Here is a 17,770-nt window from a genome sequence, read left to right as displayed (position 1 = left end):
TCGATGGACCAATTAAATCTACCAAAGGGAGGGATTATAAATTTGAGGTATCTGAAGAGAAATCGACCAAAAGATAATGGGGGAGAAGCTACTTTCGGCAGTTTCTGACAAACCTTGTTTGTACAGATTTCCAGTGAGTAAGTTAGTACCATTAATATTATCGATTTTGAAATAGTATCAATAGTAGCCAATGTTAGCTAGCTATCAATGCTAACGGTAGTAATTTATGTAACTTATGTACCGTTAGCTACAGTAATCAGTGGTATCGCTCGTTGAGCCCTGTGCACTTTCGATTCTCTATGTACACCGCCACGCCTCGCATTTGAGCGTGAATAAAAAGGCGTCCAATATGATCACAGCCGATAACTTGACCAATATCGATATGGTCTGTAGAAAAAGAAGTTCCTACAGTAATCCACTTTTGTACAAACTGAAAGTGATGACACATGAAAACACTGTAAAACAGAGTGTTTTCCTTCCGTCATGACATGCTTTATCAGGAGGTGTGTCTTGGATGGCGATGTGGTGGGGATTGATGTGTGGGGTGTTTGGGGACTGGCTGTTTCGGGGGGGTTCACATTCGAGCAACACTGTACCTATTTTATGCCTATTCTTATGTCTGCACGTTATACATTGCACTACTTTTATTGTCTTTTATACCTATTCTTATGTCTGCATTTTATACATTGCTTTCATTCTGTCGACTGTATGCTGATTTTATGCCTATGTTCATTTTGTACTACTTGCTGTGGGGCACTTTGGGCTGCGGTCCATGTGTGAAGGGTGGTATATAGATAGAGTTGTTATTATTTATTATATTATAAAAAATGTATGCATTGAAATGTCTGTAAATCTCGATGACATTGAAAATGAGGGTGACTTCAATTGTCCTTTTCGAGAATAAATAAAGGTTTGAATTTAATTGAATTTCTGTTTCTCAACTTTATGTTTATTGAACAAAGTTGAACAAACACACTGCAGTTATTACAAAAAATCTCTCTTAAATTCTACTAAATAGAAATACAAAACCTAATTGCTTCACCACAGAACTCCCCCATTTCCCTGTCCCTCTCCTCCTAACTCCACACCAGGGCCCTGTTCCTCGTACCTGGCTAACTGAGTTAGCCGGATAATTTTCAGGATAACCTGACATAAGCTAGACCTTTCGGTTCCCCGAAGCGCGATTGTCTAAATCACTATGGCAACAGATCAGAATGTTTGAACCTGCTCCAGCGCAGGGTTTAATAATAATAATAATAATAATAATAACTTTGTTTTATATAGTGCCTTTCAGAGGACCCAAGGTCGCTTTAAATGGGGGGGGGGGGGGGGGGGGGGTGACAAATTAACAAACATAGTGGCCAGACACAACATATACATGTAAAGTGAGAAAGTTAGGGGTTAAAGGCAAAGTTGAAGAGGTGGGTTTTGAGCAGTTTTTTAAATGAGTCCAGAGTTGGGGCAGTGCAGAGTTCCAGAGGGTGGGAGCTGCCACACTGAAAGCTCTGTCCCCGAACGTCCGTAGTCTGGTTCGGGGGATGGAGAGCTGACCAGTGTCCGTGGATCGCAGGGACCGTGACTGAGTGTAGGGGTGGAGGAGGTCAGTGAGGTACTGAGGTGCCAGGGCGTGAAGGGATTTGTAGGTGAGCAGGAGGGTTTTATAGGTGATGCGGGATTTGATGGGGAGCCAGTGGAGGTGGATGAGGATGGGGGTGATGTGCTGCCAGGGTTTGGTGCGGGTTAGAACCCTGGCAGCTAAATTTTGAACATACTGGAGCCTGTCCAGGGTTTTGCTTGGGACCCCGGACAGGACCCCTTTGCAGTAGTCCAGGTGGGAGGTGACGAAGGCGTGGATGAGGGTCTCAGCTGTGGTGTCGGAAAGTGATGGTCGGAGTCTGGAAATGTTTCTGAGGTGAAAGAAGGCGGATTTGGTGAGGGAATTGACATGGGATTGATAGGAAAGGGTGGAGTCCAGGATAACGCCCAGGTTGCGGACCTTAGGGGATGGGGAGATGGAGCAGCCGTCAATGTTGAGGGTGAGATCCCCAACCTTCCGGAGCAGGGCCTTGGGTGCCACAACCATGAGCTCGGTTTTATTGTTGTTGAGTTTGAGGAGATTAGATGACATCCAGGTTTTTATTTCGTGAAGGCAGTTGATAAGGGAGTGTGGGGGGAGATGGGTGGATGGTTTGGTGGAGAGGTAGAGTTGAGTGTCGTCGGCATAGGAGTGGAAGCTGAGGCCATGGCGGCGGATGATCTGACCGAGGGGGAGCATGTAAATGGTGAATAGGATTGGGCCAAGTATGGAGCCTTGGGGGACGCCTTGGTTGACTGGGGCCGGGGTGGAACTGGAGTCGCCGATGGTGATGAACTGTGTCCGGGTGGTGAGGTAGGATTGGAACCAGGAGAGTGCTGAGCCAGTGATTCCGAGGTTGTTGGATAGACGGTTGAGGAGGATGGAGTGGGAGATTGTGTCGAATGCTGCAGAAAGGTCCAGGAGGATGAGGATGCTAATGTGGCCAGAGTCAGCTGCAAGGAGGAGGTCGTTGGTGATTTTGATGAGGGCGGTCTCTGTGCTGTGTTGAGTTCTGAAGCCGGATTGAAAAGGCTCATAGAGCTCATGGTTGGACATGTATTGTTGGAGTTGGGCGGCCACTGCTCTTTCCAAGATTTTACTAAGGAAAGGAAGGTTGGAGATCGGACGGTAGTCGTTTAGCTCGTCTGGGTCGAGGCCGGGTTTCTTGATGATGGGGGTGACGGAGGGTGTTTTGAAGCAGGGGGGGACGAGACCAGATTCTAGTGAGGAGTTGATGATGTTGACCATGGTGGGGCAGAGAGCAGGGAGGCAGATCTTGACCAGGGTAGTAGGCATGGGGTGAGTGAACAGGTAGAGGCTTTGGCTGAGGCTATGAGCTTGACAACTTGGGGACCATTTACCGGGGAGAAGGAGGAGAGGCTGCATTGGGGGGGGGGACACCCAGGGGGAAGAGCAGGTGAGGGGGAAGAGGGGGGCACTACTAGCTGCTGGTAGATGGTATTGACCTTGTCCTGGAAAAAGACATGGAACCTGGAGCAGAGGTCGTGGGCACCAGATGGGCGGGGGGGGGGGGGGGGTCGAGGGGGCGGAGTAGCCGGTTGATGGTGGAGAAGAGTGTCCTGGGGTTGTTTTGCTGGTTGCCGATGAGGGTGGAATAGTAATTTGTTTTGGCCTTGGTGAGAGCTAGCTTGTAGGTCTGCACATGGTCCTTATAGGCCTCGAGGTGGACAGTGAGGCCAGATCTTTTATGGAGTCTCCAATTGGCGGCCGACAGCCTTCAGGGAGCGAAGTTCAGGGGGGTACCAGGGGGCAGGACGGGTGTAGGTGACAGTCCGGGTTTTGATGGGGGCGAGAGAGTCCAGGCTGCGGGATAGGGCGGAGTTGTAGTGGGCAGCCAGACCATCCACCTGGGTGCTGGGGGGAGCTGAGGCCAGGTGGATGGTTAGCAGGTTGGTCAGAGCTGGTGCACTGACTGTTTTGATGTTCCTGTAGGTGATGGTGCGTGCATTCCGAAGCTTAGTTCAGTTAGCTGGATAAACTGGCCACGCCCTCGCAAAGAAATGCCAGCTCTCCTCACAGATCCCATTATACCATTCTGAATTATGTTTTTGTGCTTCGTTTTTCTAGAGGGGGCTTTTGAAATGTAAAATAATATACCTAAATGCTGATAATAAATCATATTCAGCCTATGGATTTACTTTGTCCTAAATAATGCACGTCATAGTAGGGCTGGGCGATATAACGATAACGATAAATATCGCGATATATTTTAATAATCGATATCGAATATCGAAATAAAAAAAAAAACGAAAAATCGTTTTTTTTTTTTTTTTTTTTTTTACCTGCAACAGGGCAGATAGACTTGTCTTTCTTGCCTGCAACTTAAAGTAATGGCTTTGCTTGTCCAAATGACAATACTGACCAAATTCAGATTTCTTTTTCTCTTGTCCATTTATTTTGTTTGCTTTCTAATTTAAAATACATTTTGAAACCGTCTGTACACAGTAGGCTATGTGTGCTAGCAGAACAAGACTCCAGTCACGAGTCACGGTGCACATGTGCGGTGGTTTGTCCACCAAAAAAGCGCCAAAAGATCGAAAATAAACTAGCAGAGCCAGAACTGTTCAACTCCTCTGGAGCCACAGCCAGCAGAGAAGCCGGTTTACTTTAGCTTTTAAACCAGCTGCAGCCTGAGAACTGGAGTGTGAGGGGATGTAACACTAAAGATGGCGGCAATGACAAAGAATTGCTGCAAAATAAACATACCGTAATTCCTCTAATAGTAACCGGTATTCAATTAAAAACCGGGTCTCTATTAATGACCGGGTGCGCTGTTGAGCTAAGCAATTATAAGCCGGCCTCCTAATACAAGCCGGGTTTCATGTATATTAGAGGAATTACGGTATTTCCCTCAACGGATTTACCATAGGCAATATATTTTGTTATTGTTGTTATATGCTGGCCTGGCTGTGCAGTAAATACCATATAATGGTATGGTGTTAATGTTTACCAAGAGAGTAAGCCTACCTCAGAATTGTATAAAACGAAGTTATTATTATTATACCAGTATTGTGATTGCACTATTTTACTTTATTTAACTTTTTTTGACCACCTGTAATTGCACTGTTTACTACCGTATTTCATACAGTACTTGGTTTCAATACATGAACCCAGTACATTTTACTGGGTTCAAACTGACACAAAATGTTGATTTATTCATTATGATCCGTTTGAAAATTTTAAATATAGGCCTCTCTCTTATACATGCCTCCTCCTAATACAAGCCTGGTATCCGCTACAGTTGAAACAAATACAAGCCGGGGTTACTATTAGAGGAATTACGGTACATCTGTTGTTAATTTTTTTTTTTTTTTTTTTTTATACTTATAACAATTCGATAATTATCGATATCGAGAAATAAAATAAAATTATCATATTGTTATCGCGATATGATTTTTTTCCATATCGCCCAGCCCTACGTCATAGTTATACGGATACGGCGCTCGCGAGTCGCGACACACTATGTGGTTATTTTAATAACGGAGCATAGCAAATGTGAATCCTGCAGGGATATTTTTAATGAATGAAACCTATCGGCCACTTGGCTCTGATTCGTTTCATATTCTCCGCTGTGGATGTATTTGCTTAACAGAGCACCCAAATTGTGTTTCATTCAAGCATAAATTGAAGCGTCTTTATGCGTGGATTGTGGATATGAATTACGACGAGGAATCTGAATCTGTGGATTGTTGAATTGTATCACTTTCACTCACACGTTATTGTGATATTGTAACTGGGATTAAAATGTCTGAGGAGATGCGCTGTTTGACGGATTTGATGACATGGACGTGACTTGAGAAATTGAATGAGCCTTTGACGTTTTGATGAATGAATGAGAAAATGAATTTATCTGTTCAAGCACTGTTATCTGATGATGAACAAGAGGGCGATGAACATGACTGGTGTCACTGGTATAAACCAAAGGTTAATCAATTCAATGCAATATGGATGATGTCCAGGTGAATGGAACTGTGTGAATGTGAAGCAGGGCGTAGCTGAAAAAGAGCATCCGTGCTCAGCAGACCATGTGAGCGGATCGGCGCGGCCGAGAAATCCGCTCTTCGCTCTTTAAAGCTTGGTCCGCTCCGCTAATCACTCATGTTGACCCCGCCCCCAAGTCGCTCTCCGCTCGCTCCCCGCTCACCTTGAATCGAGCGCTCCCCGCTCCCCGCGCCAGATCGCTCGGCAGTTTTTTTTCTTCTTTTTTTGGAGCATGGTGTAAATGAGCTCAAACTACAACAGTCTACACCCCCTGGGCCCCTTAACAATTGTTTGTATTGAGCCGCATTGTAATTGTAGCCATTCTGCAATGTTAAATAACGTTGTTTATCCATTCACTATCTCTATTAAGCGATGATAGGCTAGCCGAGCCACAATGCTATGGTCGCTGCCATTAACGTTAGCATGTAAGCTAACGTCAACAACAATGGCGTCGATATACTTTTTCTAACTAGAGTGAGTGTGGGCGTCTCTACAGTGACAAAGCCTGAACGAACAGCCTATCACAGGTTCACCCTTCTCATTGGTTGAAAATGGCCTTCATGTTTGTACATCGCCATCTGTTGCTTTGGCATTGTACTGCATGTATATATTACATCAGTGTTAAACCACTGTGAGCGGCCTGGAGTGGATTGGAGCGGAGGAGAACTCTCGCTCCGGACGTCGCGCCGACTCATTTTAAAACCCACTCCTCGCTCACGTCAAAACCGGCCGCTCCGCGCCCCGCGCCGCTCACGCTCCGATCCGCTCACATGCACTGGTGCTCAGCGAACCTACCCTGGGTAAATAAAGGTTAAATAAAAATAAATGTCCAAAACAGATTAAAACCTGATTAATAGTGAAACTGTATAGCCTCCAAGCCTCTCTGACACGTTATTTCGGGGGTCGCGCCTTGAAAACTTTGGGAACCATGTATTTACTGTATATAGTACATGATACCTAAGCACATACAGTACAGATATCCTCATAAGTATCTATTAATTCGTATCAATTAGATACTCTTTGGGCTTGTTTTTATCTACTTATTCTGAAAGAGTTGAACTAATTATTTTCTCTAGCAAGATCTCATTCGATTATTCATTCCATTAAGCCTACTGCCAGCAGGCACATTTAAAGAAATATACCTAACTTTTTGCACTATAAGCCGCACCTGAATATAAGCCGCAGCAGCTAAATTGAATGATGTGTACATATATATGCCGCACTGGACTATAAGCCGCAGGTGTTTTATTGTTTAATTACCATATGTAATTAGCATTGGGACACAATACTGTCGGACAAATAACAAGAATTAACTCATTTACAAGTTGTATTAAGTTTAGCAAATAAGGGAACAGATCAATAACATTTCAATGCTGTCAAAAAAGCAATATTTCGATTTTTACATTTTCGGGTTTGGTCACGGCGAGTCACATATAAGCCGCACCGTTATATAAGCCGCAGGGTCGAAAAATGGGGGAAAAAGCCGCGGCTTATAGTCCGAAAAGTACGGTAATCTGATTGATTGGGGTAATGAGGGACTTAAAATGTGCCTATAGATTATGCATTTAAATTGTCGGCGAGGCTATTGAGCCGTACTGTATTGTACCCATTCTGCAATCTGTTAATAAAGTTTTCAATCAATGCCGTTAGAAAATCAGGATTTCTGGGATCGACACCTGCTGTCTTTTCAGGTGAGGCGGCCGCGCGCAATTATCCTGAGTATAAAGTCTGGTTCGAATGAACGAGACTGAATCAGCGTTCGAGGAACAGGGAAAGCCTGGATTCAAACATCGGGTTAATTGAATCTGGCTAATGGGACTTTTGATCGACTTAGTTGAACCAGGTACGGGGAATAGGGCCCAGGGTTTCCGTTAGCCAGTAATTAAGTTTTTTTGAAGTCTGACATATTCAAATCTCTCCTGTCATAATATTCTGTGAAGATAATTGCCTCTTATTTTCATTTGGTTACCAAGTAACGTATGTTGTTTTTGCCACAGAAACAGAAATCTAGCTCAAACAGAAGTCATGTTCTGAAATCCCTTGAGGCGTGTGTGTGTTTACCTTGCGATGCAGCTGGATTTGCGAGATGTGTGTGTGCATGCGTGTCACCAAGGAAAACAAACGAGGGCCAGGATAACGCTTGTTGCGTTGGAATACAGCTACCTTAGCGTTATCTAAAAGATAAAAACAATGGTTTGTGTTTGTACATTTCCAAATTGTGTCAACAACATGCCTACGTTCAATGAGTGGAGACAGAGTGGAGGTAAAGTAACATTAATTATTACTATTGATACGGATGGACACGCAGAAATTGTGGCTAACTAAACTGAGTTGTGCTACATGGATCCAAACAGTGCAGACAGAGTGGAGGTAATGTAATGTTAATTATTACAAATGGCGTGTGACTGTTTTGATTGACTTAATTGATAAGTATTAAGCATCAGGTATAACGTTATTGCAATAAGCTCAATAAACACAAATAATATTTAACTGAAATCTCTCCCATTTGTCCGGGACATTGACATCTTCCCAGACACGTGGACCGGCACCATTTGTTTCTAGCGGAAACCCTGCTCCACACCACTTTCCCATCACAGCCCTCCACCCACAGCCAACTCCGCCGTCATTCACCCCATCAGTTCATCTGCACACCTCCATCCACACACACTTGAACCCACAATCCACACCCCAACACATCCCCATCTCAGCCCCCAACCACGCCATTCACCCCCACATCACTTCAATCCATGGGACAGAACGTGTGTTTATAAAAACCCAGTTACCCAATAATAAAAAATGAAAATACAAACAAATAAAAATAGAAAATAAAAATAACCAAATAATCAGGCACATAAACAAACATACACCCCAGAAATAATATAAAAACCACAACACTACATTTCCCTACCGGCAAAACAGATCCACGGGTGACACACTAGCTTGACAGTGCCCTTAACCACCTGGAGGGAAAGAATTCCTATGTGAGGATACTAGGGATGGGATGTGCATAACGGTTATTTTAAGCACTAGCTATCCACGGTCATTAACCGGTTGAACCGGTTTTAATTTTTTTTAACGTAACGTGGTTCAAGTGGTCAGCCATGCACACAATCAGCCCATTTCACATTCCAATTCTGTCAACACAACAATACAAATCTATCTAACGTTACCAGATGACATCCGCACAACATAGGCTACACACAGTGTTCCCTCCATGACTTAACACTGCTGCTCATCATCACAAAACAATGCTTGCTAATGCATAATGTTAGCCAACTACAAAAATACAGCGTGCCTGTATGATAACTGTAATTTAGTCGCTATTAGTTGCAACACTTGTAAAACTGACTGAAACTCATGTCCACAGTACACAGATATTTCAAAAAACTACATTTTCACCCATCCATTTTCAAAATAATTCCTGTCCACACACCAACAATCTCTGTCCACACAACAACGCAAAAAGTGTCAGTTTTTGCTCCATTCCACCCGTCCACCCTGGGATGGGAGGCCAAAATGCAGAAAATACATTGTTTTAAAAAATATCCGTATACGGGTGAACAAGGAGTCGCGCATTCAACAGTCACCACCAGACTTGACAACAGGCTCAGGAATCTAGGACTCAACCCCAAAACTATGAAGTTGGATCCTGAACCTTCTGTCATACCTCATACATCATGTCCTGAGAACCCTCCTCTACTCCCTGTACACTCACGACAGTGTAGCCATGCACAGTTCCGACATGGTGATTAAGTTGGCTGACGACAACAGATAATCACCAATGATGACGAAACAGCCTACAGAAGTGAGGTTGACAACCTGGCACCATGGTGCCAGGTGAATAACCTCTCTCTTAACCCATTAACTCTTTCTGTGCCAAAAATTTAATATCTCGTTTTTAGTTCCTTTGATCTTTTCCCTTTGATCCCCGTTCTAAACACTCAGCCGGAGCTCCCTAGGTCTCCCTGGCTGATTTGCCTACGTTGGAATTGCAATGACGATCGAATCTCACCAGGTGGCAGTATCGCCTACCTTTTGAACTGGGGGTATCACTGGTCTTCCAGTACTGACTTACCTCCGGCTGTTTCTGCCTAGGAGTGGATCACAACATAGCAATCGGTGGAAGATTTGGTGCCTCAGAGCTATTCTTTCCCGTATGGTAGCCATGCCCAATATACATGAGTAATTGCGATCGCCATGGGATCGGCTGGGATTTATTAATTTTGGAGTACTTTCTGACTGAGGTAAGGTCTATCTTAGGTAACCTGCTGGTATTTTTTTTTACATAAAACATGCTTCTGTACCGATCAGAGTTTCTAGTTAAAATGATAACACCCCCCCCCCCCCCCCCCCCCCTTGATGATTTTGTGAAGACAGACACGTATGTATACCTTTGATTTGGAAGTATTTGGGGTTTCAGGCTAAACCAGAACGATTTTGGCATAATGCATATAACGCGTCATATCTTGCGATCTATGGAAAAATACTGGATTATTTAGGAAAGGGGCGATGTTTAGCGTGTAATAGCGCACAAACTACAGTATGTAGAAATTAACTGGTTAGTCACTCTTGGACTATAAACAATGCCTGTCAAATGAGCCATACTATTGTCTCCATAGATATAATACAGAACACGCGATGGGTTCGCAAACGTCGCTAAAATGGTCAACAATGCTGGCGCCATTGAGTAAAGATAGGAAAAGAGCGTGGTGCTCAATGAGTTAAGCCCGATCGGCCGGGTACCAGGTTGAGATTTATTTCACGTCATAAATAGATCAATACAGTCCATATTAAGTAATGTTGCGTTTCTTTTTCAAATGTAGCCAAGGGTAAAGACCCTAACCCTATCGAAACAGCAGTCAATGTGTATATTTTCAGCACTACGTTTGTTTAGTTGTTTGTTGTTTATGATTTTAAGTTTTATTAGCGAAATATGAGTTTATAAGAATGTCCGCGCATTGCATCAGAAACCGGATGATTTAGACGTGAGCAAATGACGACATCATGAAATCGTTGTTGTCCTAAGTAAGAGAAGACCCAGGGCATTTGATGGACGTCAAAATTTCATAAAACTACACTACCCAGCTCACACCAGACGCTGTCAAAGCTGCAGCTGGCTGACATGAAAAGAAAATATTGATGTTATTTTCGTGATTATATCTCACAATAAAATACAACGTATATTGTTTCTTTACCTTTCTGTGGATGTCTAGGAAAAAAAAGTGTCGCAATCTGGTGAAAAATGCCGGAGCTATTATACAAAAGTAACTGTACTTACAGTAGATTTCATTCACGGTCTTTGCTGCCCTGTAACAGGTGCCTGGTGGTACTAAATCCGGTTTTAACTGCCATTGGAAAGAGGAGATTTGGCCCGATCCATAGATGTATGAGTTGGCCATAGGAAGGTAATTTATAGGCCTGATATTCTATATTAATATTTCAAATTGCATAAAATTCAGTACTGTATCTACAAAACCATCTTAATTATTAATTATTAATTTGCTTAGATCTTTAGTACACTTCTCAAGAAGGTGCTGAATGAGCTCAGTGGCTTTTTCACATCTGGTCAATGTTAGCATGGTGTTATTCACTGTCAAAGATGAAACAATATATATATAATCATTTATATTCTCCTTTGGTTCATTACAATTTACTCAAGCATAGTAACAGACACAATATTTCTGACACTGGGAATACATTCCCTGAGGTCCATATATGTCCCTAGATACCATGAACATGCAAATGGGCCTTGTACAAGTGGAGCAATCTTCCATTTACTTGGGTGCTGCCACTTGCACACACTACACCCGTATTGTGATTATTATACTGTTGACTATTATTATAATTTGGTGCTACTTATCATTGTTTTGGCCACTACTTGGCACACACTACATCTGGACTGTGATTGTTATATTGTAATTTAGTGCTATTTTACCGTCGTTTCTACTGCTGCTTTGCACACCCATGCTGGTCACCCAGTTGATATCTTGTAAATCTATTTACTATACCTAACTTAACTTATTTAAATCATGTGGTATAGTGGTGCCCAAATATATTGTACCTTCCCTTAGGCCACTTGAACGAGAATGATGCTCATCTGGTGCGTAATAAGTGAGTTCAGAGTCAAAGCTTCCGTTTTATTAGCATTTACTTTATATCATGAAAGGTTTCCAAATTTGACTAAGCAATCAATCAGTCTTGGGATTGAATTTAGAGGATCCAATATATAAACTAAAATGTAATTTGTGTATAAAGAAATTGTATGGATTTTGTTGGCAATTACTATCCCTTTGAGTGTCTCATGTCTCATCTCATGTCGCCTGTGCCAATGGTTCATATTGACCACTGTTGTAGCCAAGGTGCGTCTGCCCCGAAAGTGATCCGAGACGGGCGCTGGGAGTGGGGGAAGGTGACGCAAGAAGACGAAGAAGTCCTTTGTTTTGATGAGAGCCTCTGAATGAGGGAGCGGACGGCCATTTTGGATAATCATGCCGAATCTTTACTGGTACACACATTACAAAAACCTTTGTAAAACATAAATTTTCCGTGGGATTTTTAGAAACTTTGGATCTGTACTACATATGACTTCAGGCTATGGAACAATTATGTTTTCCAGCTCCTACCTCTCAGCTGGAACTTAAAAGCAGGCATCTGGCAATCAGTAAAAATAAATGTGAATACACAAAACTTTTACTTCAGTGTATTCAAACCTCTGTTACTCTATTTCTCCTACCTCTGTTACTCTATTTCACTACTGTGTCCTGGCTGTAGTAGCATTGTAGAACCAGGTTAACTGTGTCCTGGCTGTAGCATTGCTGTAGCATTGTAGTAGAACCAGGTTAACTGTGTCCTGGCTGTAGTAGAACCAGGTTAACTGTGTCCTGGCTGTAGCATTGTAGAACCAGGTTAACTGTGTCCTGGCTGTAGCATTGTAGAACCAGGTTAACTGTGTCCTGGCTGTAGCATTGCTGTAGCATTGTAGTAGAACCAGGTTAACTGTGTCCTGGCTGTAGTAGAACCAGGTTAACTGTGTCCTGGCTGTAGCATTGTAGAACCAGGTTAACTGTGTCCTGGCTGTAGCATTGTAGAACCAGGTTAACTGTGTCCTGGCTGTAGTAGCACTTTTAATCTTATGCTTATGGCAGATCAATCAGCATGGATTGTCTGTAAACTTTTAATTACTGAATAGAGAGCCTATTAGGATGCTAGATCCTAATGTGAACCAGGTTAACTGTGTCCTGGCTGTAGAACCAGGTTAACTGTGTCCTGGCTGTTAGTAGAAACACTATGCTTATGGCAGATCAATCAGCATGGATTGTCTGTAAACTTTAATACATGGCAGTTTGGTTTGTTAGAACAGACTGTCTTCACTTGCTTATGGCAGATCAATCAGCATGGATTGTCTGTAAACTTTCACTTGCTTATGGCAGATCAATCAGCATGGATTGTCTGTAAACTTTATGCATTGTTGTCAATTGCCATATCTTGCTATGCTCGCTCATGCCTGTATTTTTTATGTCCGTTCTATTTTATAATTTTTATTTTATTTTATTTTATTTTTATTTTACTATTTTTAAACTGAATCATTTTAAACTATTTTTACTATTTGTGTTACTGAAAACTGTAAGCGGAGAGCCTATTGGGATGCTAGATCCTAATGTGAAACACTGTGATTCTACCTGTCTATCTTTTTATGCTCGCTTATGCCTGTATTTTTTACTGTTGTGAAGCACTTTGAACTGCAACCTCTGTATGAAAAGTGCTATACAAATAAAGTTATTATTATTATTATTATTATTATTATTATTATTATTATTATTATTATTATTATTATTATTATTATTATTATTATTATTTCATTAGCACTCAAAGTGAGTTTTCCTTATTGTGTAAGAAACTTCAGAATGTTACCTTTCAAAAAGAGACCAGACCAGATGCATGTGCTATAAGTATAAAGTATAATAAATCGCAAATTACTTTGGGTATGCAATTGTAAAAAAAAAAAAAATTAAATAGCCCCATTTTTGCCCGATGCTTAACTCTTTCTGCACCAAAAACGAGAATTCTCGTGTTTCAAATCCAACCGTTGAGCGCCAAAAACTAGTTCTCGTTTTTAGATCCTTTTTTTGTTTTTTTCAATTTTCCCATTCTAAACACTCATGTGGACCTGCCTGTGTCTCCCTGGCACCGCTGCCTACGTTATAATTGCAATGACGATCGAATCCCGACAGGTGGCAGTATCGCCTACCTTTTTAACTGGGTCTCTAAGGTGTCTTTCAGTGCCTCGGTACCTCCGGCTGCAGGAATCCCTTCCCCCTCAAAGTGAATCAGCACACAGCCATCTGTCGGAGATGTGCTCGCCTGAAACTTATTGTTTCCCGTATTATAGCCAGACCCAATGCACACGAGTAATGGTGATCGCGATGGAACTACATGGATTATTCATTTTGGAGTACCTTCTGACTAAGGTAATGTCTATTTTAGATCAATTTTACCTAACCTAAAACATGCTTTTGTATTGATCACAGCATCGTATTTTACAGAACCTAAAACATGCTTTTGGTAACGATCGCAGCTTCGTAAAACGACCCCCCCCTTGATGATTTTGTGAAGAAATGGTATATACCTTTGATTTGGAAATAATAATGGTTTCAGGCGAGCAACCCCGAACGATTTGCGCATATGCATATAACACGTCATATCTCACTATCTATATCTCACTTGAAACGGGGCAATGTTTAGCATGGAATAGCGCACAAACTAAAGTATGTAGAAATGAACTGGTTTGTCAATGTTGGACTATAATATAATTAGTGCCTGTCAAATGAGCCATACTATTGTCTCCATAGCTATAATATAGAATATAACAGGAAAAACAGCGTGGCGCTCAATGAGTTAAGAGGTTAACATTGGTTAACATTGATGTTGACATTGCTAAATGAAATTCAAAGGACTTTCAAGTACTTTCCCAAGCACTATTTCATTTTATTTATTGAAAAAAATCAGATCCAATATTAATGGCTTAAAACCTATTTCCGGCAATTAGTTACACTTTAAATAAAAAATACATATTTCTTGATTCAGAATTTTTTTTATCATGAATAAACAAAACGTTCAATGCAAATGGTTGATTTGAATTTCAATAACTTTTTAAGCACATTGTTAAAAAAAATTGCTGTTTTCAAGGAATTCCAGGCCTTGACTTTTCTCCAAAAAGCAAGCACTTTAAGCACTTCAAGGACCCTGTGCGAACCCTGCTAGCATCAATCATGTGCTATATGTTTGCACAGTTTTGCTCATCGGAGTAATATCATGCATCCCTAAACCTTGGAAAATAAGGTGGCGAAACAATCAATCCTATTATTATTATTTTTCCTAATATCCATATTAGCATTGACATTGACATACATTGTTTGTATTAATTTGAAAAATGTATTGCAAGGAATTACAAAATTAATCGAATTACAAAATTAATCGTATTACCAATTACTCATATGATGTTTGTTGATTTAAAAGTGTAATTTCAGCTAGCTAACATTACGTTATAAGATAAAATGCTATCGATAATGTTAGCTACCGGTAACTTGCTTGTCAATCAACTTTCTTAGCTTGCAAAATGATCTTTTAAATTGACAAATATCATATGTGTAATTCATGGCACAACTCAAACAGGATCAAAAAAATATCTGTCTCTCACAATTGACTACCGTACATATTTGTTCAGAATAGGGTCCCATTCGCCTCTCTATAGCGATTTTTGAAATTGCCTCCTCCACCACCAACGTGTAGCACTCAACACAGTGGCCATGCATAGAAAATAAATGTACGAGTGAAAGAGTGGAACTCATTGAGAGTGTTTTTTTTTGGCAGTTTGAAATGTTATTTAGGTGCTGTGGATTACATAGATTACATACGGTAGGTACTTCTACCTGCCTGGCTCACTCTGAACACGGTCAGAACTTCCACCACAGGTCTCGGTAAGTCAGCTAATGGCTATGCTTCGATTACACCACTGGCAAGTATTTCATACCACTTAATGTAAAAAAAGCGAATCTGAACTATCCCTTTAAGAAGCCTAAAAACAAGCTGTTCAGAATTATTATTGCATGTTGTGGTGTCACATGGGAGACACAAGCAATAGATTCGCTTTAATTAAACAATTAGCTGTGCTTTTTGGAGCCAGGAACACTGCTTACCTAATGTACTGCCTAGTTTATAAACGTTTTTTACTCTTCGTGTGGGGTAGCCAGGCAAGGAAGGAAATAATTTATTTTAAATTCAATGTGCATGAGACCCACCAGAAATTGCATGTGTAATACAATGGAACACAACAAACCTTTAACAAACAATATCTTCCACAGATTCAAGGAAGTCATATAAAATGGCATACATAATATGTAATGTTAAAGTAATATGCTAGATTTTCCAACATTATTCATATGTTAACAAGATTTACAAACACAAATCTCCAAACTACCCTGCTCAGCGAAAGTCCTGGAATCTTTGGTAAACAATCAACTCAAGTATTTTCTTTCAAGTCACTCAGTACCAGTACCAATCTGGATTTAGAGCTAATCGCAGCACCATTTCAGTCGTTACATTAGTTACAAGAAAGAATTGGACACCTGCTTGCCATAGAGTGCTCGTGTTTTATTTTACAATAGATTTAAATGTTGTTTTATATGTGATAATTATCTGTATGCTGCCTTCTTGGCTGGCCCCACTTGAAAAAGAGACTGAAATCTCAATGTGATTACCCTGGTTAAATAAAGTATAGAAAACCCCCACAAATTATATAATAAAACCGGAAGAAACACTGTGCTATCTAAAGCATTTGATACAGTTGATCATCCTTTGCTGTTACAAAGAGTATCTAGAATTAGTTTGGATTGAAAGGCATGTGATTGGTTTCAAAATTAGAGTTTGAGAGGAAATGCCCAATCTGAATTTTTATCAATAACAAAAGTTACATTTTGAGTCCCATCCTTCACCATTTATATGATATGGTCTCTTCCTTGAATCGTTGTTAATCCCATCTGTATGCTGATGACACTATTTTGTATTGTATTGCTCACTCTACAACTGGCCATTGAGAACTTGCAACTTTAATGCTTACAAATTGGTACTTAATGCAAGTAAAACAAATGAAATGCTGTTTACAAGAGCCAGAAATATTGAATATAATGGCTAACATACAGTATATCTACTGTGAGTGGTTTTGGCATTGAGTCACCAAGTTGAGAAATTTGCATTTAAATACCATATAGACAACCTTGCCAACAAGCTGCGACAGAAATAGGCTTCTTGTATAGAAATAGAACCAGCTTTCCTTTGATTAGTGGTCATTAGTGTGAAAGTTGAAGCAGTTTTCTTATCAGTTTTGGCCTATGGTGATGTAATGTATAGACATGCTGCCATTTCCACTGTTAAAGCACTTGACTCTGTCCTCCAATGTACAGTTTCTACGCCAAATGTATATACACTCTTTTTCTGGACACTTTTGTATCACAAACAGTACTGTATTTGCAAATCTGATATGTCATAAATGTATAGATGTAGCAGTACTGTCTATCTGTATGTCATGTATGTCATATATGTTATGATGAATTGAAAATGGGGGACCCTGATGTAAACAAGACGAAAGTCTTTCTCTGGTCTGCATCCCCTTAACAATTGTATGTATTGAGCTGTACTGTACCCATTCTGCAATCTGTTAATAAACTTTTCAATCAATCAATCAAGTCCATCACTCTGCCCTCAGATTCATTACTAGCGATAGCTATGATACATTGTCTCCTGTATAATAAGGTTGGTTAGTCTTCTCTTGCAGAGAGGCACACTAAACATTGATATTTGTTTATTTACAAATCCCTTATTGGTAAACTACCCCCTTACATCACAATGCTGCTGGATTGGAACTTTGGACCCTGTCTAACTTACTCAAATGACTGGCTTGTGCTTAAGGTCCCTCAAGCATTTTCTGAGCTTGGAATGTTTGTTAATGTCCTGACTCATGGATTCCAACATGCGCACAGTTCAAATCAAGATCAGTAACCACTATATATCGATCTGTAACGGTTTTAGATGATTTTCTTTGTTTTTAATCTTGTGTTTTAGAAGATTTCCCCTGTTTTAACTTGATTTAGTCTTATTTACTGTCGGTTTACTGGACATAAATGAGGGAAACCATGA

The 17,770-nt window shown here is 40.8% G+C and overlaps 1 protein-coding gene across 2 annotated transcripts in view; it reads right to left on the bottom strand.

The window, feature by feature from the left end:
• Positions 1-17,770, bottom strand: part of ctps1b (CTP synthase 1b) — a 61,636-nt gene that overhangs the window by 2,375 nt on the left and 41,491 nt on the right. The gene's annotated exons all lie outside the window — the stretch shown is intronic.

Source organism: Notolepis coatsorum (genome assembly GCF_963971535.1).
Source record: "Notolepis coatsorum genome assembly, chromosome: 19".
Lineage (NCBI taxonomy): Eukaryota > Metazoa > Chordata > Actinopteri > Aulopiformes > Paralepididae > Notolepis > Notolepis coatsorum.
Note: the sequence above shows the minus strand (reverse complement) of the source record. Positions and strands in the feature narration are given on the sequence as shown.